Consider the following 7,242-nt stretch of genomic DNA (forward strand, 5'->3'; position numbering starts at 1 on the left):
GTACCACATAACCACTCAGCATTATTTCATGTTTTACCACGATACCGCAGTATATTGTTCATGTTTACCAATAACCGCAGTATTATTTCATTGGTTACCACATAACCACAGCTTATTGTCAGGTTTACCACATAAACCACAGTATATGTGTATGGTTACCACGAATAACCACAGCATTATGTCATGGTGACCACATAACCACAGTTATATATTTGTCATTGTTTACACCATAACCACAGTATTATTGTCATGGTTACCACATAACCACGCATATTGTCATAGATTACACATAACCGCATATTATTGTCATGTTTACCCACATAACCACAGTATATTGTCATTGTTACCACATAACCACAGTTATATTGTCATTGTTTACCACAATTACCACAGTATTAGTGTCAATGGTTACCACATAACCACAGTATTTATTGTCATGGTTCACAAAACCACAGTATTATGTCATGTACCACATAAACCACAGTATATTGTCACGGTTACCACATAACCACCAGTTATTATTGTCATGGTTACCACATAACCACAGCATATTTCTGTTTACCAACATAACCACAGTATTATTGTCATTTACCACATAACCACAGCTATTTATGTGTTTCATGTTGAGGAGATTATGGTTCAAACCACATTCTCCTTTCTCAGTTGGTCTGTGACAATGCCATGAAATCATTTTTTTCTCACTAAAATTCAATTGTGTGGCCACTGTCCTCTTATGATTGCAAGCATCTGTCTCTCTTTCCTCTTGTATGACATTGCTTGTTATGCTATGTTGGTCAGGTCCGCTCCTGAGTTAGACTTTCTTGATTCTGTTTAGATACAAGTTCTTATCCCTTCTGCCTGAAGATGATGGGTCCATGAAGATGATCGTTAATGTCGGTGGTCAGCTCCCTTGCACTCTGAAGAGGATACAGTGTTAAATGGATGCTGATTCAGGCAAGTGGCTGTTATTGATTGGAGAGGTTTCATGGTTATTTAATAGCACGGGGAGATCCTAATGGACTTCTAACACTCCTGGGGTTGGTTTAATTCATTCATCTTGATTCCATAATAGACGTTAGTCTTCCTTGTCTGTCTGTCTGTCGGCTCTCTTTCTCGAATCTCGCGTGGCTGTTACAATCGAAGTCTTGGTACGATTCAGTCTAAAAACAACCTTCCTAATAATTACATAACCTTCGCGTCTCCTGTGCGTGTCGTGGTGCGTGCGTTCTGGTCTGTCTGTCTGTCTGTCGTTGTCTGTCTGTCTGTTCTTTATGCTGTTCTCAGTGCGAGAATAAACATTTTTGTGTTGCGTGGTTTTGATTTTCTCTCATCGATCTCTCATCTTTTCATGACAATAATGCTGTGGTTATGTGGTAACCATGACAATAATACTGTGGTTATGTGGTAACCATGACACTAATGCTGTGGTTATGTGGTAACCCATCACATTAATACTGTGGTTTTGTTGTAACTCACTAATCCCCCTTTCAAAGCCTCTCATCTTTTCAAATGCTGGTGGGTTTATTAACATTTCCAGGGCTATATGGCTTTCTTTGTGTGCATGAGTATACTCTGAATCTGTCTGAAGTAGGGTTGTGTTCGTTGACGTTGATGGAGGGAGGTAGGACCCTAATCCCTTCCTGCCTCCGTGCTTTGTCTGTCATCCGCCCAGTGTTGGGGAGTAGTTAAACTAGTCATTGAACTACATTTTCCAGTTGCTTGGTATTAGTTCAACAAAATTCTAATCTAGGTTGTGTTTTCAGTTGTAAATATATTTTTTTGCCATGTTGTAGTATAGCTAACTACTGGAACTACGCACTAACCAAATATGGGTGAGATAGGCAATCATTTTCTTTATTTTTTGCCATCAGACCAACCTAATTCTCATTTGAAACATCGTTTTTGTGTTTGATTAGCTAAATTACACATTCTGTTGACATATAACCCCAAAGGGATCTGTCCTTGAGGTTTGTACTCCATGACATTTCAGATGTCATAGACTACGACTATGATAATTCTTCACAAAGTACAGTGCATTCGGAAAGTATTCAGACCCCTTGACTTTATCCACATTTGTTACGTTAGAATCTTATTCTAAAATGGATTAAATAGTCCCCCCCCTCTCCAATATACACAGAATACCCCATAATGACAAAGCAAAAACAGGTTTTCAGAATGTTTTGCAAATCTATAATAAAAAAAAAATGAAATATTATATTTACATACGTATTCCGCCACTTTACTCAGTACTTTGTTGAAGCACCTTTGGTAGCGATTACAGCCTTGAGTTTTCTTGGGTATGACCCAACAAGCTTGGCACACCTGTATTTGGTTTCTCCCATTCTCCTCTGCAGATCCTCTCAGGTCCGGGATGACGCTGGGCCACTCAAGGACATTCAGAGACTTGTTCTGAAGCCACTCCTGCGTTGTCTTGCCTGTGTGCTTAGGGTTGTTGTCCTGTTGGAAGGTGCACCTTCGCCACAGACTGAGGTCCTGAGTGCTCTGGGGCAGGTTTTCATCAAGAATCTCTCTGTACTTTGTTGCATTCATCTTTTACTTGATCCTGGCTTGTCTTCCAGTCCCTGCTGCTGAAAAACACCCCCACAACATGATGCTGCCACCACCATGCTTCACTGTAGGGATGGTGCCACGTCTCCTTCAGACATGAAGCTTGGCATTCAGGCCAAAGAGTTCAATCTTGTTTTCATCATGTCACGCTCGTCGTCCTCCTCGTCTGAAGAGGAGTAGTTGGAAGGATCGGAGGACCAATATGCCGCATGGTAAGTGTTCATCTTGAATTTATTTAGAAAGAGAACACTGAACGAACTATACAAAAATAACAAACAACGAACGTGAAGCTATCGAATAATAGTGCTGACACAAAACACTACACATAGACAATCACCCACAACCCACAATGACAAAACAGGCTACCTAAATATGGCTCCCAATCAGAGACAACGACAAACACCTGCCTCTGATTGAGAACCATATCAGGCCAAACACATAGAAATAGACAAACTAGACATACAACATAGAATGCCCACTCAGATCACACCCTGACCAAACAAAACATAGAAACATACAAAGCAAACTATGGTCAAGGCGTGACACATCAGTCCTTTAGGTGCCTTTTGGAAAACTCCAAGTGGGCTGTCGTGCCTTTTACTGAGGAGTGGCTTCTGTCTAGGCACTCTACCATTAAGGCCTGATTGATGGAATGCTGCAGAGATGGTTGTCCTTCTGGAAGGTCCTCCCATCTCCACAGAGGAACTCTGGAGCTCTGTCAGAATGTAACGGTAGTCCTCCTCCTCTTCAACCGAAGAGGAGGAGTAGTGATTGAACCAAGGCGCAGCGGGTTGTGATGACATATTTATTTACAGAAAAGACGAAAACACGAACTTGACTATAAACTAACAAAACAACAAAACGGAGTAGACAAACCTGGACATGCGAACTTACATAAAACGCAGAACTCACGAACAGGTACACGACTACAAACAAACGCTACAGTCCCGTGTGGCACGAACATACATACAGACACAGGAGACAACCACCCACAACGAACACTGTGAAACAACCTACCTAAATATGACTCTCAATTAGAGGAACGCCAAACACCTGCCTCTAATTGAGAGCCATACCAGGCAACCCTTAAACCAACATAGAAACAGACAACATAGAATGCCCACCCAAACTCACGTCCTGACCAACTAACACATACAACAAACTAACAGAAATAGGTCAGGAACGTGACACAGAATGACCATCAGGTTCTTGGTCACCTCCCTGACCACGGCTCTTCTCCCCCGATTGCTCAGTTTGGCCGGGCGGCCAGCTCTAGGAAGAGTCTTGGTGTTTTGGTACCCTTCCCTAGATATGTGCCTCGACACAATCCTGTTTCGGAGCTCCACAGACAATTCCTTCGACCTCATGGCTTGGTTTTGGCTCTGACATGCACTGTCAACTGTGGGACCTTATATAGACAGGTGTGTGCCTTTCCAAATTATATACAATCAATTGAATTTACCACAGGAGGACTCCAATCAAGTTGTGGAAACATCTAAAAAATTATCAATTGAAACAGGATGCACCTGAGCGCAATATTGAGTCTCATAGCAAATGGTCTGAATACTTATGTAAATAAGGTATATCTGTTTTTTTTTCATTTTTAATACATTAGCAAAAATGTCTAAAAACCTGTTTTTGCTTTGTCATTATGGGGTATTGTGTGTAGCTCGATGAGGATTTTTATTTATTTACTAAATTTTAGAATAAGGCTGTAACGTAACAAAATGTGGAAAAGGGCAAGGGGTCTGAATTCACTGTATACTGAAGATATAAACACAACAAGAATTTACTGAGTTACTGTTCATATAAAGACATCAGTCAAATTAAATAAATAAATTATGCCATAATCTATGTATTTCACATGACTGGGTGCAGCCATGGTTGGGCCTTGGAGGGCATAGACCCATCCACTTTGTAGCCAGGCCCACCCACTGGGGAGCCAGGCCCAGCCAATCAGAATGAGTTTTTCCCCACGAAAGGCATTATTACAGACAGAAATATTCCTCAGTAACCCCCCCCCCCAGACGACCCATAGCTGAAGAAGCCAGATTTGGAGGTCCTGGGCTGACGGGCTGATGGGCTGACGTGGTCTGCTGTTGTGAGGCCGGTTGGACGTACTGCCAAATTCTCTAAAACGACGTAGGAGGCAGCTTATGGTAGAGGAATGAACATTAAATTATCTGGCAACAGCTCTGGTGGGCATTCCTGCAGTTAGCATACCAATTGCACACTCCCTTTATTGTCCCCAGCACAAGGTGCACCTGTGTAGTGATCATGCTGTTCAATCAGTTTATTGATATGCCACACCGATCAGGTGGATGGATTATCTTGGCAAATGAGAAATGCTCACTTAAAGGAATGTAAATGCACAACATTTGAGAAAAATAAGCTTTTTGTGTATATGGATGTTTTATTTCTGCTCATAAAACATGGCACCAACACTTTACATGTTGCGTTTATATTTTTGGTCAGTGAAGTTTGGATGGAGTGAACTACTTTTTCAAACTAACTTTAGTGAAGTTAACTATATCTTTCTTAACGGTAGCTTCGGTGTAGTTCAACTTCTTCCAGTGTTTGGTAATTGGTAGCTTGGTAAAGTATATTTTCAGAGTAGCTACCCCAACACTGGAGCCACCTCACCCTTGTCACACTATCCCCTGGCTCAGAGCACACCAAAGGACAGAGAGAGAAAAAGAGAGCTTCAGAGATTTTGAACACCACTTTCAGACTGTGTAATTTGAGATAAGAGATCATCACCCCCACCACCACCATCCCATCTTTTTTCAGACCAAAAAAAATCATGAAGGTTAAGATAACTTATTTGCGTCTGTCTGAGATGTCCTCATGCAGGGACAGTTTTAGCTGACATTCAGTCTGGCTTAACAGACTGGTGGTTTAATAACATCAGCGTGTCTGGCTCAGCGGTGTGACCGGACCCACTGGGGAACGTGTCCCTTATCAACCAGCAGCTGAACTCAATAAGAGGCAGGATGAGAGACGAGTCCGCCACTCCACGTCAGCTGCTGGGACCAGGCCCCCAGTGTCCGGTCTGGAGCGTGAAGTCTTAAGCTCTGCTGGTCAGCTAGCTCTGCTGGTTGGCTACTGCATAGCAACCTAGCGGTGCCAAAAGCCCTGGAATGCCCTAGAAAGCCTATGTAAATTACCATCGCGAGAATAGCCAAACCAGAACAGCTGTTTTGGGCTCAGAAATATGCTTATTATGATCAAGTTTGATCGCCACAATGAATTATTTTAAAGTTGGCTACAAATCAAGATATTTAATTAAATAGGGATCCATTCTGACTACTACATTTGTCGTCACACAAGACCAACTGCTGACATATGTAGCCCAATCTACGTATGTAGCAGGCTACAAGGAGGATCCAGAGACATTAAGGTGACTCTCTCAGGCAGGATGACAATGACTACCTCGACCATGATGCTTTGCTAGTTACGGCCACTTTTACGACCGTGATCCTTGGCGATTTATCGGTGCCATTTAGCAATATGGTGCACTTCAAATTGAAATACTTCCGGCTTCATGCGTCATCAGATGACATGGATGACGTCAGCGCTTTCACTATCTCCTGTTTCTAATGTTTATAGCTGGGACAGATGAAAGAGAAGAGACAGACAGACAGACAGACAGACAGACAGACAGACAGACAGACAGACAGACAGACAGACAGACAGACAGAACTCCGCTATACCCTATCTCTAGTTTATGCTACTATTAATGAAGATTCTAGTCATTATAGGATGCTTTTCAGGCCTTAGTCCTATGGTTAGATTATTTCATAGATTTTTCATTCTTCAGGAAAATATATTCCAGTGATTGGTCAACTATGAAATGATACTATTGTTAGTGTGACTGAATTACTAACCTTAATGTTTAGAGTGACTGAATATTAACCCTGATGTTTAGTGTGACTGAATACTAACCTTGAGTTAAGAGTGACTGAATAAACCTTGATGTTTTAGTGTGACTGAATACTAACCTGATGTTTAGTTGACTTGAATACTAACCTTAGATGTTAGGTGACTGAATACTAACCTTGATGTAGAGTGACTGAATACTACCTTGATGTTAGGTGACTAAATACTAACCTTGATTTAGTGTGAGCCTAATATAACCTTGATGTTTAGTGTGACTGAAACTAACCTTGATGTTTAGTGTGGACTGAAAATACTAACCTTTGATGTGAGTGACTGAATACATACCTGGTGTTTAGAGTGACTGAATACTAACCTTGATGTTTAAGACTGAAGACTAACCTTGATGTTGGTGTGACTAAATACTAACCTTGATGTTTAGAGTGACTGAATACTAACCTTGATGTTTAGTGTGACTGAATACTAACCTTGATGTTAGTTTGTAGACTGAATATTAACCTTATGTTTAGTGTGATAATACTAACCTTGATGTTAGTGTGACTGAAATACTAACCTTGATGTTTAGCAGTGGCTGAATACTAACCTTAGATGTTTGATGTGACTGAAATACTAACCCTGGTTTCAGTGTGATGAATTATAACCTCTTGATGTTTGGTTGACTGGATACCTACACCTTGATGTTTAGTGTGACTGAAATACCCACCTTGATGTCTTAGAGTGACTGAATACTAAACCTTGATGTTTAGTGTGACGAATACTAAACCCTTGATGTTTAGT

The sequence above is a fragment of the Salvelinus sp. IW2-2015 genome, linkage group LG17, assembly GCF_002910315.2.
Source record: "Salvelinus sp. IW2-2015 linkage group LG17, ASM291031v2, whole genome shotgun sequence".
Taxonomy (NCBI): Eukaryota; Metazoa; Chordata; class Actinopteri; order Salmoniformes; family Salmonidae; genus Salvelinus; species Salvelinus sp. IW2-2015.